Here is a 25,743-nt window from a genome sequence, read left to right on the forward strand (position 1 = left end):
AGTCTTGAGCTTAAGAAACAGATCTTGGGGACTCTGGAGCTGAAAAACTCAACCTACAGCTGTTCTAGTCTTGGTTTGGATACAGCCACTGAAAGTTCTATCCTCCTGAAACAGCAACATACAGAGAGAATATATCCAATATATTCCGTCAACTTTCATAAGTAGGGGAGACCATTTTTTCAGGTGCATACTTGCCCCCTGCACATTTAAGCTCCTGTGCAATATTGCACTTGCGTTTTCCTCATTGTCCTTAAGCACACTTTTGCAAGTTCTCAAATGTTCGTATCAGTGGCTAAAAACATACAAATTGGCCCTCAATACAAGGAAGTGACATAACACTCTAGATTTTATTTTAATTTGTTTTTTAAGGGGGAACCTACACCGACAATTGCAAATAGTTTAAAAGGGGTCTCCATTAAAAGCCGCACATTCCAAATGTTCAAATATTTGTCAATGCCATTTTGGGGTTTGCTTGTTCCTCTCTGCTTCCCAAATATTGAACTACAATTGTTCACACTTTGCAGTAGACTTAGTGTAATTATATTTCTAGGCAATCCGAAAAAATGAAAGTATTGCATTCTAATACAGAACCCCGAAGCTTAATATGCACAAAATGTATGCAAAAACAACTTTATTATGAAGATTTTCCCCCCAATGTTGCTGCTAGAACAGTGCAAGAGACAGGGGTACATGTCATGTCATTAAACATGCAGCATATACACAAACCAGGCACCCACAACCAATCAGAACTTCATGGCACACATAGATGCAAAGTTGTCAACTTTTCCCCTTTTTAAAGGGAAATTCCCTTATTCCGAATAGGATTCCTTGCAAGAAAAGGGAAAAGGTGACAGCTATGCATACATGTTTTTGAGGTTTTTTGCGGCTAAATGCTTTATTTCTAAGGAAAGCGCAAAAAAATGAAATGCTTTTCCAAGAAAGAAGAAAGAAAAGAAAAAAAGAAAAAGAAGAAGAAAAAGAAAAAGAAAAAGAAAAAGAAAAAAGAAGAAAAAAGGAAAAAGAAGAAGAAGAAGAAAAAGAAAAAAGAAAAAGAAAAAGAAGAAGAAAAAGAAGAAGCAATCTCATTATACATGACAAAGCTATCTTTAGCCATCTCACCCCTTGCCTTTTTCTGTAAGACCAATTGCAGTTGTCAACAGTCGTCAACAGGCTTTCCCCACCTATCAGCCAATCACCCATTCCCACCACCCTTCTAAGTAATAGCCCTCCCCACTCTCTCACTATATACAGTATAAGGGTCTGGTGACTTCTGTTTCAGTGTATCTGAAGAAGTGTGCATGCACACAAAAGCTCATACCAAGAACAAACTTAGTTGGTCTCTAAGGTGCTACTGGAAGGATTTTTTTTTATTTTTTTATTTTGTTTTGAAGAAGAAGAAGAGTTTGGATTTGATATCCCGCTTTATCACTACCCGAAGGAGTCTCCAAGCGGCTCACATTCTCCTTCCCCTTCCTCCCCCACAACAAACACTCTGTGAGGTGAGTGGGGCTGAGAGACTTCAAAGAAGGGTGACTAGCCCAAGGTCACCCAGCAGCTGCATGTGGAGGAGGGGAGACGCGAACCCAGTTCACCAGATTATGAGTCCACCGCTCTTAACCACTACACCACACTGGCTCTAGATGTATAGATGCAGCTCCCAAGATCACCACAGATGCCAAGGGTGTTTTCGGACAGCTAATATGTGCCACAGCTATGAGAAGGTTCAGATATATTAGGTTTACTTCTGAGCCAGAGGCAGCTGACATCTCTGTGGTTCCAACCTTCATTCAGATCATGATCGATTTAAATCTCTTTAGCTAGATCTACTCACATTATTGCTATTGCAGCCCTATTGACTGCAATGTTGCACTTAGCATCACTTATTTCACTTTTATCACCCTTGGTCATTCTTGCATGACTACCTGCTTATGGGCAAGCTCAGCCATTTCAATTAGTATGTAACACTAGAAGGGAAGCGTGGATTAAATTAAAATAAAATTGTAATGACTGATGTCAAACTCCTTAATAACCCATGTCTTTGTTCATGAGAGAGGTTTTTGCAATGCTTAGTGTGGTTCAAAGGTTTTTAGTATAGACATTTACTATTCTTTATTGCGATTCATACATAGCCAACCAACAATGTATTAAACCTTGAAAACCAACTGAAGCCATTATTTAAAGGTTACTGATACTTAGCTATGGTACGAAATGTTTTGGAACAAATAAAAAATATATCCAAAAGGTTACATTTTGGTAACTACAAAAGACACACACACACAAATAACTGCCACTCCATATTGTTATATTCAAATGATACCAGAAAGAAAAAATTCATAAAGGCAGGCTACTCAACTGTACTTTTTTTTTAAGGCAGTTGCCATTTGGCATTGGTTATCTTATTTCAATATCAAATTTTAAAATTTGGAGTATCGAGCTTTCAAGTCACAATTTTTAAATATTCACAGGACAATAAGGAAACACAGTAATGCCAATTTAACATTGGACAAATGGCACCTAGAAATCATTGGTACATAATCAATATAGAAGCTACCTTATTCATAATCACTCCATTGATCCATCTCACTCTGATTACTCAGGGCTTCATGAAGGAGGTTTTTATGAGTCTTTACTAGATACAAAACCTGAAGATTGAAAAACGTGAATACATATGCAAAACACATTCTCTACCAGTGACGTGAGGACTTTCCCAAGTCCTCAGTTTGCTGTCCTCTCCCCACGCTCATATTAATATTATTCTGCATTTATTTATTTATTCATCACATTTATACCCTGCCCAATTGTTCTGCCAAATGCAGCGGTTCTTTCCAAGGATACCAGGACAAATAAACAAAGCAGGTGGAAGGGGAACCAAAACAGCTTTCTTAAAGAAAACAAAGCACACATACCTAAATCAACATGTCCCCAATCCGCTCCCAGGAGCGCCTCAGATGGGTAGCAAGGACACACAAACAGACTCATGGCACCCTCACCCTGGGTCCGTGATGAGGCTCTCTCTCCCATCCCAAATGCCCACCTTTTATAGAGAGCTTGATCTTAATTAGCAACATCTGTGGTCAAATATCCAAGCTCTCTTTCCTTAAAGAAACATCCACACAGAAGCTAAGTTTGGGGTGTAGCTCAGATATGGGGAGAACTCCAAGACATGCCACTATCTCCTCGTGACAATATCTTCCAGATTGTTTCCCATATACCAACCTCCCTTTGAAAATTTCTGAGCAGATTACACTTAGTCTTGAGATGGTTTCCCATTTGGGCAGCTTACAAGGTGCAACATGCTTAGCTTCACCAATATAGTTGCATCATTATCAGTTACCTGAAGCTCTGGCTTGTTCATATATTCAGTATGCGAACCAGAGTCTGGAGAGAACAGGAAGAGAGGAACCAGGTGCTGCTGTTATTGCTGCCTCTTGTGCATTCCAGAAAGTTAAATAACTACTAGACTATCTGTCTCATGAGGGGGACCTGTTGGGAACCATATTTGTTCATTCCTCTGCTGCTGATCATCATCGATGATTTCCTAGTTTCCAAGTGCGCACATTTAACACTTACAGATTCTTTACTGCTGGTGATACTGATTTTAACACAGAGCCAACTCACAAGGAGCCCAGTTGTGCAGCAAGCACACTGTATGGAGAAAGGAGTGGTCTCCACAGAATACAGATGGTGGTCATCTCCACTGTAAACAATAGCAGTAGCGTTACTGCTGGTATCAAAGGTGTATGAAATACTAAAATATTTGTAAGCACAATGTGACAAGAAAGAGAGCAGTGGAATGTATCTGAAACACCCTACAGTTTCTTATCTGCATAGAACAGGGCTTGTTGATTCAGGATTACAATCCTCAATCAACAGCCTCCGGAACATCCTGAATAAACAAGGCAAGATAAATAATTTGCATGTATCCACTTACTTTGCATAATTCAATCTGCTTCCTAAATTAAGGGTTTCAAAGAATTTATGATTGTTTGCAAAGACTTGCATAGGAATAAGCAAGTTGAAAGAAAGGGAAACAGTAAACAAAGGGCATGGAGGTTGGGGATTAGGTAAGGACTAACACAATGGGCCGGGACGCGGGTGGCGCTGTGGTCTAAACCACTGAGCCTAGGGCTTGCCGATCAGAAGGCCAGCGGTTCGAATCCCCAAGATGGTTTGAAAAGCACACCAAAAAGTGGGAAGGTAAACGGTGTTTCCGTGCGCTGCTCTGGTTTTGCCAGAAGCAGCTTAGTCATGCTGGCCACATGACCCGGAAGCTGTATGCCGGCTCCCTCGGCCAGTAAAACGAGATGAGTGCCGCAACCCCAGAGTCGTTCGCAACTGGACTTAACTGTCAGGGGTCCTTTACCTTTACATTTTAACACAATGGGCCACTGAACATCTAACTCAATTTACTGAAATTCATTCATTTTAAATGCCAGGTGATGAACACACCTACAAAGCCTAAGAAGACTTTTATCCATGTAGAGCCAGAAAGAAATTGGTAGTTTTCAGCATAATCTGTGGCTATGGAGTGGGGGGAGATGCTACAGTAATGTACCATTTGGAGTACTGCAATGTACACAATGAAGGGTTATCTATGAAGATCACACAGAAGTTGCAGCTGGTGCAGAATGCAGCCTTAGCCTCCTGAGTCACAGAAAAATGCAACTCCTTAATCTGTTTTAACTGCACGGGCTGCCTTTTCGCTTCTAGGCATAATTCAAAGAGCTGTTTTTGACCTTTAGTTTAAAGCCAGTGAATTTCAAAATGTGGGGGTGGGCGGGGGGCGAGGAAGGAGGCACAAGACACCCGAAGGAGGGATGAAAAATTCTAGTAAGAGCTAAACTGTCAAGTGCAAGCAAAGGCGCTGGTGTGATTGACAAGGAATGAAAACAGTGGTATTGTCCATCTGTCTTTGTATTCTTCCAGTTGCCAGTGCCACATACATGACCCCTACTGGCATTTCATCACTACCATTCTCTCTTCAGTCCACAAAATAAAATCTTTTAGGAAGATTTCACTGCAGGACAGCAAAAGCATCAACTGGCTTTTTTTCAAACAAACAAACAAACAAACAAAAAAGAAAATTAGCCAAATTATCCTTGAACGCTTGACTACGTGAACATGCATAAACGGCCTATAAAAATTCAGCAGCTGCAATAATCAATAGACCACTCGGCAGATCCACTTTGATAGATTCGGTTGGGAAACAATGCTTGGCTAAGAAATAATGTGGCATATTGCTCCTCCACTGTTAACACCTTAAAAGCATTTCAGACATGCTCCCTGGTCTCACAAACGAAAGCAGCTGAACCCTAACACAAACATGTCAAATCTGGTCCATGGTCAAGCCGAGGCGAAAAGGAATGTCTGATTAACAAAACTTGCTTAGTGCAAATACACGAAGGCTGTGTGTGTATACAGGCCCTTGCAGAGCCAGGCAGAGGCCCGGGCCAGGTAGATAATGTCCCCCCCCCTTTTTTTTTACCCTGGGGATCTCCAAAGTGCTATAAATTTAAAAATTTGAAGAAGTGTAAACTAACAGAATATAGCACAAAAACTAATAAACTATGAATGATATTTTCCATGGGGTACATTGATCCAGGCTCAATGTACCCCATTCCCAATTGGATCAATGTGCCCCACATCACCATTTCAGACATACGTCTATTTTACGCAAAACAGGCTGGCAGCCATGACAAATATTTTAGTACATACTGCAGCTATGTTAACTATGATCACATAAATGAAAATATATTTCAGCTACCTTTACAACTTTTAGATCTACATGGTTCACAATACATATAATTTTTTTTTTACTAAAGCTTACCTAATTTAACAAATCTGGATTTTTTTTAAACTTCTTTGAAAACCCAAACCCAAACACAATGACAGCATGTAGTATCACTGTTGTTGTTGTTGTTGTTGTGTTGCCACAAACTTTGTATAAAAGCTAAAGTACGGTTTTAAAATGGAAAGGATCAATGTGCCCCATGGCTCAACGTGCCCCACTTTCCCCTACAATAGTGCTTTTTAAAAATACATAGGGAAAAGGATTATTTCAAGTACCGGTATTTACATTTAAATAATGGTGAGCGATTGTGAATATGCTGACCGAGACCCCCTTTGGAATCGGAGGCCCAGGCCAAGTGACCCATATGACCCCCCCCCCTCTGTTTGGGCCTGTGTTTATATGCACATATAACTCTGCAGATATAAGCCTTGTTTTAAGGGGCACCGGAGAAACTGCTCCTAGTGCTCTACACTAGGGTTACAGACGCATCAGGTTACAGGCGCTTCAGGTTACAGACTCCGCTAACCCAGAAATAGTACCTCAGGTTAAGAACTTTGTGTCAGGATGAGAACAGAAATTGCACAGTGGCAGCGTGAAGGAGCGGAAGGCCCCATGAGCTAAAGTGGTACTTCAGGTTAAGAACAGTTTCAGGTTAAGAACGGACCCCCAGAACGAATTAAGTTCTTAACCTGAGGTACCACTGTATAGAACGGCTTCATTCTGCTTTATAAATGGCATCCATAAGGTTGGCAATGTTGTGGCACGAGATGTGGGACTTGAGTCAAAGGAGCGTAGGGATGCATTTACACACACACCCCAGAAATATTGTATTTCAACTTAGTAAGCAGGAAAATAAATCTATTGACATCTATTGCAAGAAAGCTTCAAGTGGGGGACTGAGAAATTAATTAGTTTATGAAACAATAACATGCAGGAGCAGAAATAACATGAAGGATCATAAATTTCAGAATTATGGGTTGTTTTCATTTTACACTTATTTGTTTAAAGCATTCATCAGAAGTTTACAGGGTGGTGCATGGAAGTGTGAATAGAACCAATAAATAAACACAGGAAAATACAATAAAACAAGAGGCAAACAGAAACCTGAAAAGCAAAAGGTTAAAAAAAAATCATCTAAAATGCCTGGACAAATGCTTTGGGAAGTCATTCCAAAGTCATGATTCTACTACAGAAAAGGTCCTCTCCCCTGTGGTTTATTCACATACCTCCTAAATTGGAACAGGACCTCTTCTGTAGAGTTTAAGACACAGGTATTCCGGAGCACAGAAAAGTAAGCTAGCACTTATATAAGTGCACTCCTGCCCACCTAGCAGTTCGAAAGCACATCAAAGTGCAAGTAGATAAATAGGGACCGCTCCAGCGGGAAGGTAAACGGCGTTTCCGTGCGCTGCTCTGGTTCGCCAGAAGCGGCTTTGTCATGCTGGCCACATGACCCGGAAGCTGTCTGCGGACAAACGCCGGCTCCCTTGGCCTATAAAGCGAGATGAGCGCCGCAACCCCAGAGTCGGACACGACTGGACCTGATGGTCAGGGGTCCCTTTACCTTTACTTATATAATATAGCATTTTTCTCCCTGAAATGACTTGAAAAATATTTGTGCAATCATTTGGTGTTCACAAGTACTCCAAATTTGTTTTCACACTACCTGATCTTGGGATGGGATGGAGAGAAGTGGCTTGGCTTATTACCAAGAAAACACGAGCCGCTCTGTTCCATTAAAGAAAGTGATGCCAAGGACATTGAGTTATCGCAGAAGATGTTTCTATAGAAGTCAGTATTTGCAAATGTCAAGCATATAATGGTACAGTGCAGAGTTGCAAATTAAAATCTTTTTAAGGGTTGTTGTTGTTGTTGTTAAAGTCAAAGTGAGAAACCTCAACTTTTCCACTGAAGAACCTTGGCATTAATTGTGAGCATCCACTGTAGATGTAATATAAATAGTGTAAAATATATCTACTATATCTGAAATGTCATTCTTCCTCCATTAATAATGTCACAGTGGCAATCTTCTTCTTCTTCTTCTTCTTCTTCTTCTTCTTCTTCTTCTTCTCAGAACAACCCTGTGAGGTTCATTAGGCTGGAACTGTTCACAGTGTGGTGTAGTGGTTAAGATTGGTAGACTCGTAATCTGGTGAATCAGGTTCGCGTCTCCGCTCCTCCACATGCAGCTGCTGGGTGATCTTGGGCTAGTCACACTTCTCTGAAGTCTCTCAGCCCCACTCACCATAGAGAGTGTTTGTTGTGGGGAAGGAAGGGAAAGGAGAATGCTAGCCGCTTTGAGACTCCTTCGGGTAGTGAAAAGCGGGATATCAAAATCCAAACTCTTCTTCTTCTTCTTCTTCTTCTTCTTCATTCAATGAGCTTCATGGCAGAGCAGGGATTTGAAAGCATCAAATATGCTAGTGTGCACAACACCATAGTTACTTTCCCTTTTTTATTTCTTCTACTGCATTTTCATGTATTTCAGTGAATGTTTCAGTATCCCCTTTTCCTCTGGCCCAACTATCTGTTCCCTGCTTTCAATCTATGGGTGGATACTGAGTTCAAAGGAAGACCCATGGAACAGATCAACCCAGTAACATGTTGGTGTGATGGGAGGTGAGCTGTAATGGCCAGATTTCCAAGATCTGGTCAGTTTTATCTGAAAACCCCCATTTCCCTAAGACTGCAAATATGTACCATCACAAGCAGCCTGTTTGCTGGTGCGTGTGCCTTTCATTTCTTTTGTGGGTCAGTGTCCATTGCTCTTCAGTAGGAGTTTCAGGACTCCACTGCTTCATCTTGTTAGTCCAGTGATGCTAGCTCAGTTTTGAGTGTCCAGACACCAACTGGAGAAGGGAGCAATCCCTATTTCTTTTCAAACTACCTCATTCTAATTAATTCTGATTTCACTGCTTTTGCATAAGGAGTTGAGTCCTTCTCTGATTAGTTGTTACAAGCCCGGCTTTCATAGCAGTGTCAGATACAGATAGTCCCTATTCCAAAATGGAGGTTTGGTTATCCCTTTTCCCTGTCAGACTGCCCTCTGTGTATTAAAGAAGGGAACTTAGAAAACTCAAGGTTATATTTTCAGTTGGAACCATGATCTACTCCAGGAACACTCCACCGAGTTTTCATTTCCAGTTGATATTGAAAATTCTGTAGTTACTGGGTATGTCCAGTCCTTATTGGGGCTGTGTTGTTTTTCTTTAGGATGGTCTCTTGTTGTTGGTCTCTTTAGGATCATTGTCGTCGTGTTTTGGCTAACCTCAAGGTTCCTTGAGCCTACTGATAATACTTCTGCAGTGGGCCTGTTTTGCAATTTTGGCACGTATCACTTTGGTTCACTATTAGAATGAGTGACGCTAAGGTGCATCTGTGGTGGCCTTCTGAACAGCCAGGGTTGTAGAAGATTATTGAGGATTAGAACAAACAGGAATGCCTGGGAAGAGGGTTGAGGAAAACCTTGATCCCTCCTCTGACAGCCAAGTCTGAATATTACTATATACCTGAGTAATCAAGTTACAGTTCAGGTTTTGTTAGGGGAGTAACAATATCTTCCTAGAAGAGATCAAAAAATTGCAAGCTTCAAAGACCTGATATTCAACATATCCAATACAGTGATACCATGGTTTACGAACTTAATCCATTCCGGAAGTCTGTTCTTAAACCAAGGTGTGCTTTCCCATAGCAGCGGGGGGCTCAATTTACAAATGCAACACACTCAACAGGAAGCAAAACATGTTCCTATTCCAGGCAAAATTCACAAACCAAAACACCCATTTCCAGGTTTGCAGCATTCTTAATCCACGTTGTTCATAAACTAAGCTGTTCTTAAACCAAGGTACCTGTGCTGGCCCCAGGGGTTTGTCCGTGAAGCAAGGTCCAAGTCCAGTCTGGGGTCTAGGGGTCCAAAGGAGGTCAGTCCGGCGGGGAGCGAGGCAGGGAGCAGGTCAAGGTCCAAGGCAGGTGCAGGCACGAGGTTGCAGGTTGAGCATACGCTTGCAACTAAGTTGCTCACGCAACTTGGGCTGGGACTGGCTGGCTTTTATCTGGCCCTATGCTTAGGGCGGCCCCGATCCTCAGGAGACTCGCCTCTCCTCGGGCCTGGAGGCGAGCACTCCTCCTGAAAGCACTTAGCTCTCTTCGCCTCTCTGTCCTGAGCCTCTGCAGCTCAGGAGAGGCTGGTGGGTTACTGGACCTAGGGGCCGCCTCAGCTTCCTCTGAAGAGGCTGGGAGTGGAGCACCTGCAGGCAATGGGTCCTCCCTCCCATCAGGAGCCAGAGCAGACTCTGCTGATGCCTGCACCTGGGGATCCAGCACAGGTGGGGATCCTTCAGGCTCAAGCCCTGGCCCTGGCTCAGCTGGTTCTGGAGGCGGGGAATCCTGTGCAGGCTGGGATCCCTCAGGTTCAGCATCAGAGTCTGACTCCCAGGCCATCACAGTACCACTGTATTAAATTAGAAATTATCCTCCCTCAAAAATACGGTCTCTCTCCCCTCTTATACCTCGTACAGAACTGTCCCTCTGGCCAGGGTCTCTTACATCCTCTCAGTCCAATACTGCAACAACTATAGAAAAAGCCAACTACCTTAATAATATGGTTACTAGTGATGCTAAGTAATCCTAAACTTGTGGTATAGCAAGATTCTCAAGAAGCAGAAAGTAAATGCTCGAGTAGAATGGAGGGGATAAAGATGTACTTATGCATTTAATACAAATCTTCAGCAAAACACATGAAACATTCTGTTTGCAGGGGAATAAATTCTGGGTGTGTGCATGCGAAGGTGTTGGCAAAACATTTCCAGATAAGAAAAAGAGAAGCCACAGAAAGAGCACAGTGCCCTTGGAAATACCTATAATTAAACATAAGCTGCTTTCACAATGGAAAATGAACCTTCAAAAGCCCCTCTGCTGCTACTGATACTTCAGCTTCACTCTTCACTTGACGCAATGTAGGCGAAGGGCAGCAACACGCTAGAAAATATTTTTTTCAGCATTTGGACCAGTGCCACCAAATCAATAATGGTGGAACAAAGTGAATTACAAGGCTCCATACCTTCAATCACTGGAGAGGTAGAGTTAGCCAAAAAGAGAAATTGCAACTAGGTGTTGAGAATCTGGATATACTAAAGCAGACTAAGATTAGATTTCATTATCCGGGGTAGCAGAAGAGATACGTTATTCCATCTTAAACCTTGCCGGCAGTTGTTTTTTCCAGGGGGAACTCACAGGAACTCCATTCCAGCACCTCTCAGGTGGGTTCCAGCACCACTGCCATCTTAAGAGAATGCGGCAAGTGTTCGTGGTGAGTTCCGGCACCTCTTTTTCTAGAAAAATAGCACTGCTTGCAGGGGAGTGGTCCACATTAGGGCATAACTGGGTGACCTGAAACAACCAGTAAGTCTCTCTTAACTAGAGATAGTGCTAAAATCCTAGTCAGCAACTGGATTTTCAGGGGGAGCACTTTGAGGAGATAGGTGTGCTGTATCTTAATAAACAACAACAAAATAATAATAATTAATAATACTAATAATAATGATGATGATGATGATACTAATAATAATAATAATAATAATAATAATAATAATAATAATAATAATAATAATTTATTTGTACCCTGCCCATCTGGCTGAGTCTCCCCAGCCACTCTGGGCAGCTTCCATCAAATATTAAAATACATTTAAAATATCACAGTTTAAAAACTTCCCTAAACAGGGCTGCCTTCAGGTATTCTCTGAATGTCAGGTAGTTGTTTATTCCCTTGACCTCTGATGGGCGGGCGCCACTACCGAGAAGGCCCTCTGCCTGGTTCCCTATAGTTTTGCTTCTCGCAATGAGGGAACTGGCAGAAGGCCCTCGGCGCTGGATCTCAGTGTCCAGGCTGAATGATGGGGGTGGAGATGCTCCTTCAGGTTTACAGGACCGAGGCCGTTTAGGGCTTTAAAGGTCAGCACCAACACTTTGAATTGCGCTCGGAAACGTACTGGGAGCCAATGTAGATCTCTCAGGACCGGTGTTATGTGGTCCCGGCGGCCACTCCCAGTCACCAGTCTAGCTGCCGCGTTCTGGATTAATTGCAGTTTCCGGGTCACCTTCAAAGGTAGCCCCACATAGAGCGCATTGCAGTAGTCCAAGCGGGAGATAACTAGAGCATGCACCACTCTGGCAAGACAGTCCGTGGGCAGGTAGGGTCTCATCCTGCGTACCAGATGGAGCTGGTAGACAGCCGCCCTGGACACAGAATTAACCTGTGCCTCCATGGACAGCTGTGAGTCCAAAATGCTTCCCAGGCTGTGCACCTGGTCCTTCAAATTAGGCTGCCTCCAAGCTCTGTTGACACAGGTACCACTTTATTTTCAACTTTCTCTGTGGACAAGATAGCATGCTTTGGGAGCTGAATTTGCCCCAGAGGCTGCCAGTTTCTAATCACTATTTTAATGGTTGATGGTATGGCAACAGAATTCAAAGTAGTACAGTGAAACCGAATGGAATTAACTTCAGGACCAACAACCTCTCTTTAGTAACTTATGGAATTCACTGCCAAAAGATATTGTGATGGGCACTGGCTTAGTTGCTTTTAGATGGTAACACGAAAAAGTCATGGTGTACAGGTCTGTAATGACTACTCTACTACTCATGTTAAACTTACATGCTCAGAGGCAGTGTAGCTATTATTGTCAGGGCAGGGATGGGGGAGAATTGTGATTTAGTTTGCATTTAAAGATAAATGTGCCTAACTTGCACTTTCTAAAGTAATATGTGAACTGAAATACACTCATCCTTTGAAATTCACAACTCTTCCTACGTAAGTGCAGAACCTCGCATTCATCTGTATTGAAATTCATTTTGATAGTTTTGGACCAGTTCTCCAATCTGTTAAGGTCATCTTGAATCCCAATTCTGTCTTCTGCAGCATTAGCTCCCCCTCCCAGTTTGGTGTCATATGCAAAGTGGATTAACATCCCCTCAATTCCTTCACCCAAGTCATTTATAAAGAGGTCAAACAACAACAGCCCAAGACAGAACAGCACCCCACTTGTCACATTTTTCCAGGGTGATGAGGAATCATTAGTGAGTACTTTTTAGGTTTGGTCAGACAACCAGCTACAAATCCACCTAACACTTACATTGTCCAACCCACATTTTACCAGCTTCTCCACAAGAAGTGTCCACTGACTATCATGGTGGACTATGTCAAAAGCCAATATACACTTCTGTCCATAGCATTCTCCTCATCCACCAATTGTAACTTTATCAAAAAGAAAAAAGAAATGAGTTTCGTCTGGCATGCCTTGTTTTTGAGAAACCAATGCTGTGTCTTGGTAATCACAGCATCCTTTTCTAAGTGTTCACAGACCAACTGTTAAATATCTGTTCTAGGACCTTTCCTGGTATTGACATCAAGCTGACCGTCTGCTAGTTACCTGGGTCTTCTCCCCCCCCCCTTTTTTGAAGATGGGGACAATATTTGCCCATCTCCAGTCGGCACCTGTCCTCCACAGATTCTCAAATATTACAGAGACTTTGTGATTACACCTGCAAGCTTCTTTAGTACTCTGGGTGCAGCTCATCAGGCCCTGGGAATTTGAATTCAGTCAAAGTAGGTAGCTAGGTGTTCCCTTATCATACACGCATTACTGGCAACAACTAACAGGTCTCAACTTTGCATCTGGAAGTTAAGCACCGTGATTGTCACCATTCATAAATGTCACTGCTAACATTTGCAACATTCTAAGCTTCTTGTTTTTCCATATCCATTACAATGTCACAATAAAGGGAGAAAACAGAGGTGAAAGATCTGCACTCTCATCCAGTGATTTGAGAGGCAGAGCGAGTCTGTCAAAAGGAGGACAGGGGGGAAAGGTGCCAGGCAGAAATTGCACAGACCTGGGTACTAGGAATGAACATGTTTTGTGTCAAATGTGTTTGGCTGCAGAACTCTAATTTAGCTTTGATGCCATAATGCTAAAACAATGCCTTTCACTGACTACTGTTTTCAGGAATAAAGAAGTATCTCACTTATTATTCAGCTGTGCTGCCTCTGTAGAATGACACCTCAGTGTCGGATAAAATATATCTGCATCCGTTTTGCACAGGTCACTGTGTGAACACTGACATGTGCTTACGCCTGTATGACTGTTGGGTTGCACTAGAGAAGATTACATTAAACTTTCGTGGTTGGTGCTTAGGTCAAATCAACTGCAATATGCTACATTAGCATCCACTGCGCTCTCACAGATGCACAGTGAGGCATGCAAACCCTGCATTAACATTTACAAAGACGGGCTTCTTAAAAAATGGAGATGAGTAATACAAGACACCCTAAACACACAACGACAGAAGAGGTGGCTAATACAAGTCACTGTGTCAGATGGGTCCAAATACAATTTAAAAACACAACATTTAATTAAATAAATAAGCTCATAGCAACATTTCACTTGAGCATCATTTGTGCTGTATATTTAATGTAATAAATGTTAAGTGTGGCCTTACTGGATCAAACCAAGGGCCAATCTACTCTAGGCATTCTGTTTCTTGCTAGCTAAGCCCAGGAAGTCTGGGTAGCCCATAAACTGGGCATGAAGGTCTTTCATTGATGACTGCCCCCTTCCCCAGGAACTGGTATTCAGTGACATATCAGGGTCAGCCAAGATATTTTGCAACCTGGAGGTGGGGAGGACAAGATCATGCCCTCTCCCCAATTCCAAGTCAGCTTCCACTGGTATATCCCATCTTTGTTCCAAAATGGAGCCCAAGGTGCTATCTATCCCCGTTGTGCAAAACCCACACCCATGCAGGCACTGAGCTTGGCTTCAGCAAAATGGTGGCCTCATGTACATTCAGGGTTCAATTCTCTGTCTTCCCCTCTCCCACACTTCCTCCAATCTAAATCGCACCCCCCCATCCTCCTCAAGCTCGTCTTAGCAGCTTTGAAGAGTGTGTATTGTCAGAGAAATTATAGAATGTAAGTTAAAAGTTGGGTAACCCTGTCACACAAGGGACGCAGGTGGCACTGTGGTCTAAACCATTGAGCCTAGGGCTTGCCAATCAGAAGGTCGGCGGTTCGAATCCCCACGACGGGGTGAGCTCCCGTTGTTTGGTCCTAGCTCCTGCCCACCTAGCAGTTCGAAAGCACGTCAAAGAAAAAGTAGATAAATAGGTACTGCTCCGGCGGGAAGGTAAATGGCGTTTCCATGCGCTGCTCTGGTTCGCCAGAAGTGGCTTAGTCATGCTGGCCACATTACTCGGCCTATAGAGCAAGATGAGCACTGCAAACCCAGAGTCGGCTGCGACTGGACCTAACAGTCAGGGGTACTGTTACCTTTACCTTTAACCCTGTCACATGCGTGGATGGGGTTTTTCCTGAGGAAACTTTCAAATGTGCTTCCAATACTCATGCTCCTATGCTCTCTCACACACATACCTGCATGTTCAAGTGTAGCGGATGGGAACCTCTTAAGCAGCCCAAGGACTACACTTCCTCATGAGCAGCCTTCTGGGGGCTGTATACCAATGGTGGAAACAGAGCTGTCAACCTTCCTTTTTTTTTTTTTCATTGGGAAATGGCCATAGATGTCAACTTTCCCTTTTTTTGCAATGGGAAACGGCGCTGGAATAAGGGAATTTCCCGCAAAAAAAGGGAAAGTTGACAGCTATGGGTGGAAATGGTAGAAGTGGGTGTGGCCAGATGCAGACCATTCTCCATCCAGGGAAGCAAGGGGGCATTAACATAGTTCAAAGGTCATATCCCATATACATAAAGTCACCAGAGGATGGTGCAGAGAATGGCCAGTGAAGGATGCAGGAGGGACATGGCCTGGGAAGAGCCCTGAAGGCCAGACAGAGAAACTTGGCAGACCTTATTTGAATGAATGAATGAATGAATGAATCTCTATTTCCATCAGCCACCAGCCATAGTTTCTTTGGTCCCTGGGACAGAGGTTCTCCAGCCCTGCTCAAGATTGCAGACCAGGAAAAGCATCACGTTTGGCTTTTATAAAATGGAGCTTGGTCTCTCCCTCATGCAAATGCAGCATCCCAGTTAATCAGATGGTCCTTTCATGACCTTGGATTTCAGGAGATCTACGAAATCATAAAAGAGTGGGGGATTAATTAAATGTTTGTTTACTCTTTTAATGACCTGGTCTTCATAATGTCCGCCTTTGCTGTTTTCAGCAGAAAGCAATTTGGAAAGGGGAGGGGAACCATCCTGCTAAAAGTGTGATATGATACATCACTTAGGACGTCCTGCTTTAACAGCCATTGTTGAAATATTATTGCTGATTACCCAGGCAGCTTATAAACTCCCCTTCCATAACAGAATTTTTTTTATATAACAAAAAGAAAGAACGAACCACAATCATAAAATAAATTAAACTATCCAAAAACTCATGCTGCTAATTAAAATAGCCCCCGCAGGAGGGCAAAATAGCTACAAGGCTGAGGTAAGCATGATGGGGGTTTTATTATTATTGAACAGCACACTATTAATTTTATTTTCTGTTTACAAGTTATTTGCTAATTTCATCAAAAATGGAAATAAAGCAATTTTGCATTGATTGATTAAAGACTATGAGGTGACAGGGATTCAATGGTTTTAAGCTCCCAGCAAGGCACTTTAGCACATTCATGACTTTTCATGAGCATAGTTAAGTTATCTGTGCCAGCCACTCTTTGCGAGTTCATACCTAAAGGAGCCAGAACTCAGTGGCAGATCACAGGCATTGCATGCAGGAGGTCGAAAGCTCAGTCACCTAAATCTCCATTTGAAATGACCCCAGGTAGCAGGCATGGAAAACACTCCTGCCTGCAGACCTGGAAAAACAGCAAATTTTTCAGCAGATGAGACTGAGGCACACAGGCCAATTGCCTGATTTGAGCAACTTATTTCACTCATCTCAGCCACTGTCCCATCGCTCCTCTACTCCGATTGAATTTTGTCTCTGCACTTAAGATAATGTTGGACTTCTTTCATCCATCCAATTCATTTCACTTCTTTCATCCATCCAATTCACTTTCGATGTTTTGTTCCTGATAGTCCAGTTATTTCAGAATCCCACAAGGATGGAGATTTACCTTTATCTTTTGGCACATAGCACCTTTCATCTGAGATCAGGTACTCCCTCTAAGTTATTGGGTGGCATTCAACTAAGCATGACTCTGAGGAGACCCACTGAAATGAAAGTGTGTGACCAAACTGGGTCCATTGATTGTACAAGGTCTATTCTGAGTCAGAGAGTTGAATACCACAATAAGTGCAGGTGGGTGTTAACTAACAAGAGCCAGCGTGAGCCAGCGTGGTGTAGTGGTTGACAGCTATGTATATAGCAGTGGGGAACAGCAGGGAGGGTTGACAGCTATGTTAAGAGTGGTAGACTCGTAATCTGGTGAACCGGGTTCGCGTCTCTGCTCCTCCACATGCAGCTGCTGACCTTGGGCTAGTCACACTTCTCTGAAGTCTCTCAGCCCCCCTCACCTCACAGAGTGTTTGTTGTGGGGGAGGAAAGGAAAGGAGAATGTTAGCCACTTTGAGACTCCTTTGGGTAGTGATAAAGCGGGATATCAAATCCAAACTCTTCTTCTCTTCTTTTTCTTCTTCCCGAATGTGAAAACTTTGCAAAGAGGCTTAATGAATGTCCAGGCGATCATTAAGAATTCACTATGTGGTTAACTTACAGTGCAACAATATAAGTGTCTGCTCAGAAGTAAGTATTTTTGTTTAATGGGACTTACTCCCAGGTAACTGGGCAAGGTGTAGTAGCCTAGGCTTTAGGGTTGGCGCTGGGGGAAATGGGGTTCTTGTGCACCACAATGATCAGCAACAGCAGGACATAGCTGAACTCCCATGGTAAACATGAGGTTGTCTTCCTTGGGGATACGCAGCAATAACTTCTCCCCATAGCTACAATTTTGTTACTAGTGCCCACAGCACTGTCTCTAAATCCAAAATGTTCCCACTTGAAAAGGCTGGTGGTCTCTAAATTTTAAAACTGACATCCAAATACATACATACATACATACATACATACATACATACATACATACATACCATCTTTTTCTGTCTATAAGATGCCCCCATGTATAAGATGCCCCCAATTTTGGGGGACTCAGATTTAAGAAAATCCACCCTCGGCACTGTCCGTGTATAAGACGCCCCATAACTTTGGACATTCTTTTTTAGGGGGAGGGGGAACTAGCCTTATACATGGAAAAATACAGTACATACATAAATACGCAAGCAGGCTTATTAATTTGGAACTATTTCCCCTCTTACTATCTAAAAAGCTACAGGAAGTGCTCGGCCATGTGCCGTCACCTAAAAACAGCTGCCGTAGCTTTAAATCGGAACAAAAGGCAATCTGGAGAAAACCCGCAAAAAACTGAGCACAAAAGAACGGTTTTCCCCAGGAGAAAGGAATGGGACAAGGCGAAGTGCGGATAAGCCTTCAGAAGTTCACATACTGCTTGACGAACATAGCTCAGTAGTAATAAAACTGTTTCACTTGTCCCATCGATGTTTTATACATTGTAAAAAATATAATACAATGGCCCTCTAATAAGCTATTGCATTCGTTTATTAATCAAATGCTGTTCATTTTCTAAATAGGATGGTTGTAGACAAACTAGACTTTTTTGGGGGGGGGGAGAAATTATCCATTTAAGCTTAATGGACAGTATAGCTTTATTTCCTGAGCTAGTTATTTTCTCTCCCTCCTCCCCTCTCCCCCCTCTCTCTGAAAGCTCAACGAAGAAAGCTCAATAATTTCTATCTGAATCCCATTAAAAGTCAATCTGAATATACTGCCAAAGACGTATAGATCTGGTAATAACTTAATCACAAGCCTTGAACTATAATTTTGTAAAAATACAAAAAAAAGCTGCAAGTGACATAACTCATCTTGATTTAGCAACGCAAAAAAGTGTGAGATCGCAGTACAGCAATGGAAATCAAAATCCCAGATGCGAGAGAAACGTGAAAGTACTGGAATCATTACTCAGTTCTGTCCAGGTGCGTATCTTGTTGTGCGGGTTATATTTAAATTTATTTAATTGTTATTTAATTGTTTTTAAGAAAATTATACAGAGAGATGGACGTTCCGTTCACAAAAAGAAGTCAGAAGGATTCTGCAGCTCTTACTTTCTCGTAAACTGAAACAAACAGTAGCAGCTCAGTGTTCAGCCATTTATTGTCTAAATAAGGCAACTTCAAGCCATTGATGCTTTTCGTTTCCTTTAACCTAGGGTTCCTCACCCCTGCGAAGCAATAAGCTGAGATTCTTTGAAAGTGGGACTAAATCTATATTTATAGCCTATATTTGTATACCTCATCACTGGATTCTTAAAAGCTGCACGATACTGCAGTATATAAATTTGTGTTTTTTAAAAAAATTAATAAATAAATGCAAAATGTTTGCCTCCTGGTGTGCTGTTACTTCCTAAACTCTCTGGGCAGGGGCAGAGGATCTCTCTGCAAGTTTTACTTCTAAAATCGTTACAAAAATAAAGCACAGAGCTTCACAGCAGTAGTAAATCTGCATGAGTAATCAGAAACAAAATGGAAACAAAGAGATAAATATATATTTTCCGTAAGTCAATTAACAGGGTTATCCGAAAGTCTCTCGGCACTTCTTACGTTATTGTTTATAAAGATGTAGCACATGCTGACCAAGAGTGCAATTATTTATGCTTTGTTTTGCAAAAAGTTAATATTATATGCAAACTCAAAAGCATCCCCCGGACTTTAGAAAACCATTCATTAACTGAAGGGCTATAACTCAGTAGTGGAGCATATGGTTTGCAAGTTAACAAGTAAGTTCCACCCTCCACATCATCAGTGGGAAGGGAAAACCTCTCTGGGAAATCCTGAGTAGTTCCTGCCAGTCAGAGTTGACATTAGACCACACTGAACTAGATGATGACTGGCCTGAATCAGAATAGGTAGATTCCTGTGTCCAGGTGGCAATCAGAAATTCAGCTATTCAAAGTAAACGGAACAACACTACTACTGTTATGTATTGAAGTTCTCACCCTAGGCCACTAGGGGTGTGTGTATATAGTTCATTCTGCTGCAGTTTTCACTCAGGTCCGCATATGCAAATGAAGGATTGTAAACTGACGTTCAGGGATTGGTTAACTGCGGAAAGTTGTTACTGTTGCTTTGTAGCTGAGTTCTATATAAGCAGGTTGCTGAGCCCTTCAGCTCACTTCTGTTCCAGCCTGAGAATAAACAAGAGCTGCTTGGAAAGCAGACTGTGTCGTCTGCTGTGTCCACCCACAACTTAACAACTACTTGAAATGTATTTCTAAGCTCTGTTGGAACCACTGCTAGGGGGAAACTCCAAAGTCACACGAACAGACTTCTGCTCATGCAATAGGACAGCTTCTTGTTTTCTTGCCCGCTGCACCTCTTCAGCATCTCATCCCATTCCACTGGATGTCATCCCTAGAGGTGTTGATTTTTTAAAAAATAAAATAAAATAAATTACAAGGCAGAGCATAAAAACAACACCTTCAGTTGTTTCACCTCCAAAGCCTTTAAAAAATTTTCATATAATGTAGAGATTTCCAAACGTAGCTAATTTGGTCGCGTATGAAGCCACCAGAAATTTCTAAGTGTGGAGTGTGATTATTTCATGGCCTCACCACTGTGTTTGGGTTTGTAGAAGGTTTTGGAATTAAATAAAGGAGAAATGAATGTTAAGTACTTTCACGAGCAGAAAATGAATGCTTATCAGGAAAGACAGGAAGTCTATATGTGTGTTTATTTAAGTATGGAACTAAGGTTTAGTTTAGGTTTATAACTTACGTTTAAGTCAAGAAGTAAAGAAGAATTGTAATGTTGGTGGGTGTGGGTGTGGGTGTGTATAAAATAATTGATTAGTTGTTTTATATAAGTTCTCATACGTTGTTATGTACTAATGTTATCACTGGTGCTATTTTTGGTCGGTGTTTCATGTTATATTATTGTTGTTTTGTTTTTGTTTTTTCTTTCTGATTTTGTATTATTATTCTTTATATTCAGTTTGACGAGTGTAAGTTTAAGTATTGTAAATAAAAATAATAATGAGGAAAAAAAATATTTCATGGCCTCACCTGCAGTCACAATGGAGACAATTCTGAGGACTGCAATTCTGGAAAGTACCATACAATTGGGTAATCGCATTACGAGAATTTCCGCAATGCTCAAAGTAGGAGTACATTTGCATGGCTAGCTTCCAGGAAAAAATGCAAACTACCTATTACAGACATGTCCTTCCTTCCTTCCTTCCTTCCTTCCTTCCTTCCTTCCTTCCTTCGACAAAGAAGAAAACCTGTTACTTTTAGAAATAGAAAACCAGAAAAGTTCGACACTGAGATTGCATTATGTGTTATGTAGCCCACAGACAGGACAACAGCCTTCATTTTGTTTCCTCAAGAATAACACAGCACCCTTAGGGCAGGGGGACCCTTTCCTCTTCCTATCTGAATCCAAACTGATCATATTATAGCACTCCCCCAAGGTTATGCACATCTTGGCGACTGTGCCACAATGCTGCTAAATGAAACATACGCCTTTCTTATTTTAGGCCCCGTCCAGCAGGGGAGCAGGGCAACGCATCATGTGACCAGAGTCTGTTGCGTGTGATGCGACACCAAGACTATTAATTCCAGGACCTTCTGGAATGTGACATTTCACTCACACAGCAAGCACACTGAGCTCGAAGCCGGTGAGGGCCTCCTGATCCAGTATCTTCCCGTTTTCCATCTCCTTCGACTCAGCTGTTGCAATGGAAGCATGTCATGGAGATTGGGTTTCAAATTATGCAAAGTGAGGTTTCCACCTAGGCAAGTGTTTTTCGGGGCATATTTGCTAAGCCTTTTATTTCGGAGCTCTTAAGCGTGACCTTAAGAAGGTTATGAGCGGCAAGAAACGTGACGTTGTGCTGCAGAAAAAGGAGGCAGTGGGGCGGCAACTTGGAACCACGTTTGTGCAGCGCTCCCCGATGGCCACAAGCAGCAATAGTTCGGACAACTTTACCAGCAAGGAAAAGGCTTTGCACTGTACCTCTGAAAAAGAAACAAAACTAAGGCGCAGGAATCTCTGCTATGAGCAAGAGCTATCACATTCTCATTTTCTATTAGAAGCTTAGTTATATTAGTTAGCATTATACCTGGAATGGTAAATGTCTTTCCCTTTGCTGGGGGGCAGGTATAAGAATATAAGAGTCCTGCTGTTACATAGGCTCATCTACTCCAACATCCTGTGGCAATTGGGTATCAGCAGAAAACCTGGCTATCTCATTTCTCACCCCTAACTCTTTGTTGTTGTTCAGTCGTGTCCGACTCTTCGTGACCCCATGGACCAGAGCACGCCAGGCACGCCTATCCTTCACTGCCTCTCGCAGTTTGGCCAAACTCATGTTAGTAGCTTCGAGAACACTGTCCAACCATCTCATCCTCTGTCGTCCCCTTCTCCTTGTGCCCTCCATCTTTCCCAACACTTATTATAAACTCATAATAATAATATAAATAATAATAATTTTTTATTTATACCCCGCCCTTCCCCGCCAAACCGGGCTCAGGGCAGCTAACACCAATAAAATCACAACAAAAACATAAAACAATTCATTAAAAATACAGATTAAAATACAATTTAAAATTTAATTTAGACTGCAGCCTCATTTTTAAGTAGCCCACCAATCACACCAAAAGAATGAAACATCAGGGTTAAACTGAAACCAACCCAAAGGCCAGGCGGAACAGCTCCGTCTAGCAGGCCCTGCGGAAAGATGTTAAATACCGCAGGGCCCTGGTCTCTTGTGATAGACCGTTCCACGAAGTCGGGATCAGTACTGAGAAGGCCCTGGCCCTAGTTGAAGCCAACCTAGCATCCTTGTGGCTCGGGACCTCCAAAAAGTTATTATCTAAGGACCTTAAGGTCTTACACGGGACATACCAGGAGAGGCGGTCCCTTAGGTACGAGGGTCCTAAGCCACATAAATGTTCCTCTCCACGGAAATCTTTAGTAAAAGGCGAAAGATTTATACGATCAGAAGAGAAACCAGAGTCATATAGGTTATTTATGAACAAGTTGATACCAATCGTTGAGGGAGTCCACTGTCTACATTAACCTATTTGCAGAACAGTCTGTTTATTAGGGACGCGGGTAGTGCTGTGGTTTAAACCACAGAGCCTAGGGCTTGCCGATCAAAAGGTCGGCAGTTCGAATCCCCGCGACGGGGTGAGCTCCCGTTGCTCGGTCCCACCTCCTGCCAACCTAGCAGTTCGAAAGCACGTCAAAGTGCAAGTAGATAAATAGGTACCGCTCCGGCGGGAAGGTAAACGGTGTTTCCGTCCACTGCTCTGGTTTGCCAGAAGCGGCTTAGTCATGCTGGCCACATGACCCGGAAGCTGTACGCCAGCTCCCTCGGCCAGTAAAGCGAGATGAGCGCCGCAACCCCAGAGTCGTCTGCGACTGGGCCTAATGGTCAGGGGTCCCTTTACCTGTTTATTTATACTCTCTGCTCTCTGTTCCTTAACCAGTAACTGACCCATAAAAGGATGTGTGTGTTTTTCCGCACCACCACTAACCATATTCTGGAGTCTTTGGTGAGCAACTTTATCAAAGACTTTTTTTGAAAATCTAAGTACAGTGGTACCTCGAGTTACAAACGCCGCAGGTTACAAACGCTTCAGGTTACAAACTCCGCTAACCTGGAAGAGTTACCTTGAGTTGAGAACTTTGCCCCAGGATGAGAACGGAAATCGTGTGGCGGCGGCGCAGCAGCAGCAAGAGGCCCCGTTAGCGAAAGCACGCCTCTAGTCAAGAACAGTTTCAGGTTAAGAACGGACCCCCGGAAAGAATTAAGTTCGTAACAAAGGGTACCACTGTAGAAAATGTTGACTGGATCACTTGTATCTGTATGCTTGTTGAACCCCTCAACAAGAACAGTGAGACATAAATACCCATATTGAAACTGTGCTGGGTCTGCTTCAGCAAGACTTGTTCTACACGCTTGGCAATTCTGATACTTTCCATTAGTTTTACTTAGAACAGACCTTAAACTTACCAGAACGTAATTTCCCAGATAATCCCAGCTCCCTTTTTCACATCAGTCAACTTCTAGCCCTCAGATATGGAGGCTGATCTTGGGGACCATAAAGATTGTCCTTGCCTGGAGTTTATGTGAAAGCAAAGCCTTTCAAACATGCTCAGATATATTTTTTGGGGATGGCCTGTGTCCAGTTCTGGGCACCACAGTTCAAGAAGGATACTGACAAGCTGGAACGTGTCCAGAAGAGGGCAACCAAAATGGTCAAAGGCCTGGAAACAATGCCTTATGAGGAACGGCTTAGGGAGCTGGGTATGTTTAGCCTGGAGAAGAGAAGGTTAAGGGGTGATATGATAGCCATGTTCAAATATATCAAAGGATGTCATATAGAGGAGGGTGAAAGGTTGTTTTCTTCTGCTCCAGAGAAGCGGACACGGGGCAATGGATTCAAACTACAAGAAAGAAGATTCCACCTAAAGATTAGGAAGAACTTCCTGACAGTGAGAGCTGTTCAACAGTGGAATTTGCTACCAAGGAGTGTGGTGGAGTCTCCTTCTTTGGAGGTCTTTAAGCGGAGGCTTGACAGTCACCTGTCAGGAATGCTTTGATGGTGTTTCCTGCTTGGCAGGGGGTTGGACTGGATGGCCCTTGTGGTCTCTTCCAACTCTATGATTCTATAATCATGTATAAAAGTTTGTTGAAGGGTTGACAGTTGTGGCCACAACAACTGCCTTGATTCCCAAAAGCTGTTTAGTTTTAGGGTCGTTTTTCAGACTGATACACAACAATGCATAGAACGGCCTTCATCAGCATAAGGTGATGTTACAGCAAAAGTCCTTAAGAATAAATATTGCTGCAGAGATACAAGTGCCCTGAACCTGATGCATATTACTGATCCTGGAGCACACACTCACTGAATTTAAGTCTGAATTCCCCAGTGCCTGTTGCACCCATATCTACTGACAGCTGGATGCCTACTGCCTTATCCCTTTCTTGGGCATTACTCAACGAAAGAGTGTGTTCCACACATGAAAAAGATACAGCATCAGGACTATTATTGGCAGGCACGTGATATCACTGACAGCCACAAGGAAATCTCTGAGAAAGCTGTAAATCCATGTCATAAGAAGTTCAGAAATGCCCATCACAGAACAACCTGCGTTTCTGTGTATCTGAAATCCGTACAGCTTTACCTATGGCCTGTCAGAGCGCTGCAGCTGTGCCTCTAAACCCCTGCTGAAGTGCTTCCTTCCTAAAATAAATCCCAATAGTGACCTGTGGGATTTAAATAACCTTTGGGGAATATACGGGAGAGAATAACAGCTAGATTTTTTGCTTGTCACATTTGACAGGCAGCAATCATACTGTCACTCATCCAGAAGCTCCCTAGAAAACATGCTGGCGAGAAAGAAAGGTAAGCCACCTCCAATTTTCTAATCCATATTATAGTTTGTCAGTTCCAAGACTAAACTTTGGGAAGCTACGGCTGGGTAAATATTAGTAGAATTTGGGGAGTAATCTTAATAATGAAAGTTTGCATACAAAATATATAGCAATGCAGGCTTGATTAGCTTTTTTTATTACTGTCATGGACAACTGTGAGACTATCGCCGGTAGAGCAACGTCCTTCTGAAGCTTGATATTTATTCCTGAGTATCCAGAGCACTTTAAGCATTACATGCCCATATTAAAAGCTGTATTTTTCATTCCAGTCATTCTTGCATTTCCATTATATGTCAAATAATTGGCAGGGGGCCTTCTACTGGTTTCAAGAGGAGTTTTAACACTGTTTAACAGCTGTGGTTTGCTTATTCCTCAACCTCATATTTCTCCTAATCAAATCTGATTATGTTATTGAAAATTCAAATCCATAACACTGCTTTAAAATACTGTAAAGAGGAACCCCAACAGCAACCT

At 42.5% G+C, this 25,743-nt stretch overlaps 1 protein-coding gene and 1 pseudogene across 2 annotated transcripts in view; both read right to left on the reverse strand.

Moving 5' to 3' along the window:
* The window catches only part of PPARGC1A (PPARG coactivator 1 alpha), a 625,371-nt gene that overhangs the window by 443,230 nt on the left and 156,398 nt on the right, over positions 1-25,743 (reverse strand). The gene's annotated exons all lie outside the window — the stretch shown is intronic.
* LOC117053529 lies at positions 22,759-22,844 on the reverse strand (annotated as a pseudogene).

This window comes from Lacerta agilis, chromosome 9 (assembly GCF_009819535.1).
Source record: "Lacerta agilis isolate rLacAgi1 chromosome 9, rLacAgi1.pri, whole genome shotgun sequence".
NCBI lineage: Eukaryota > Metazoa > Chordata > Lepidosauria > Squamata > Lacertidae > Lacerta > Lacerta agilis.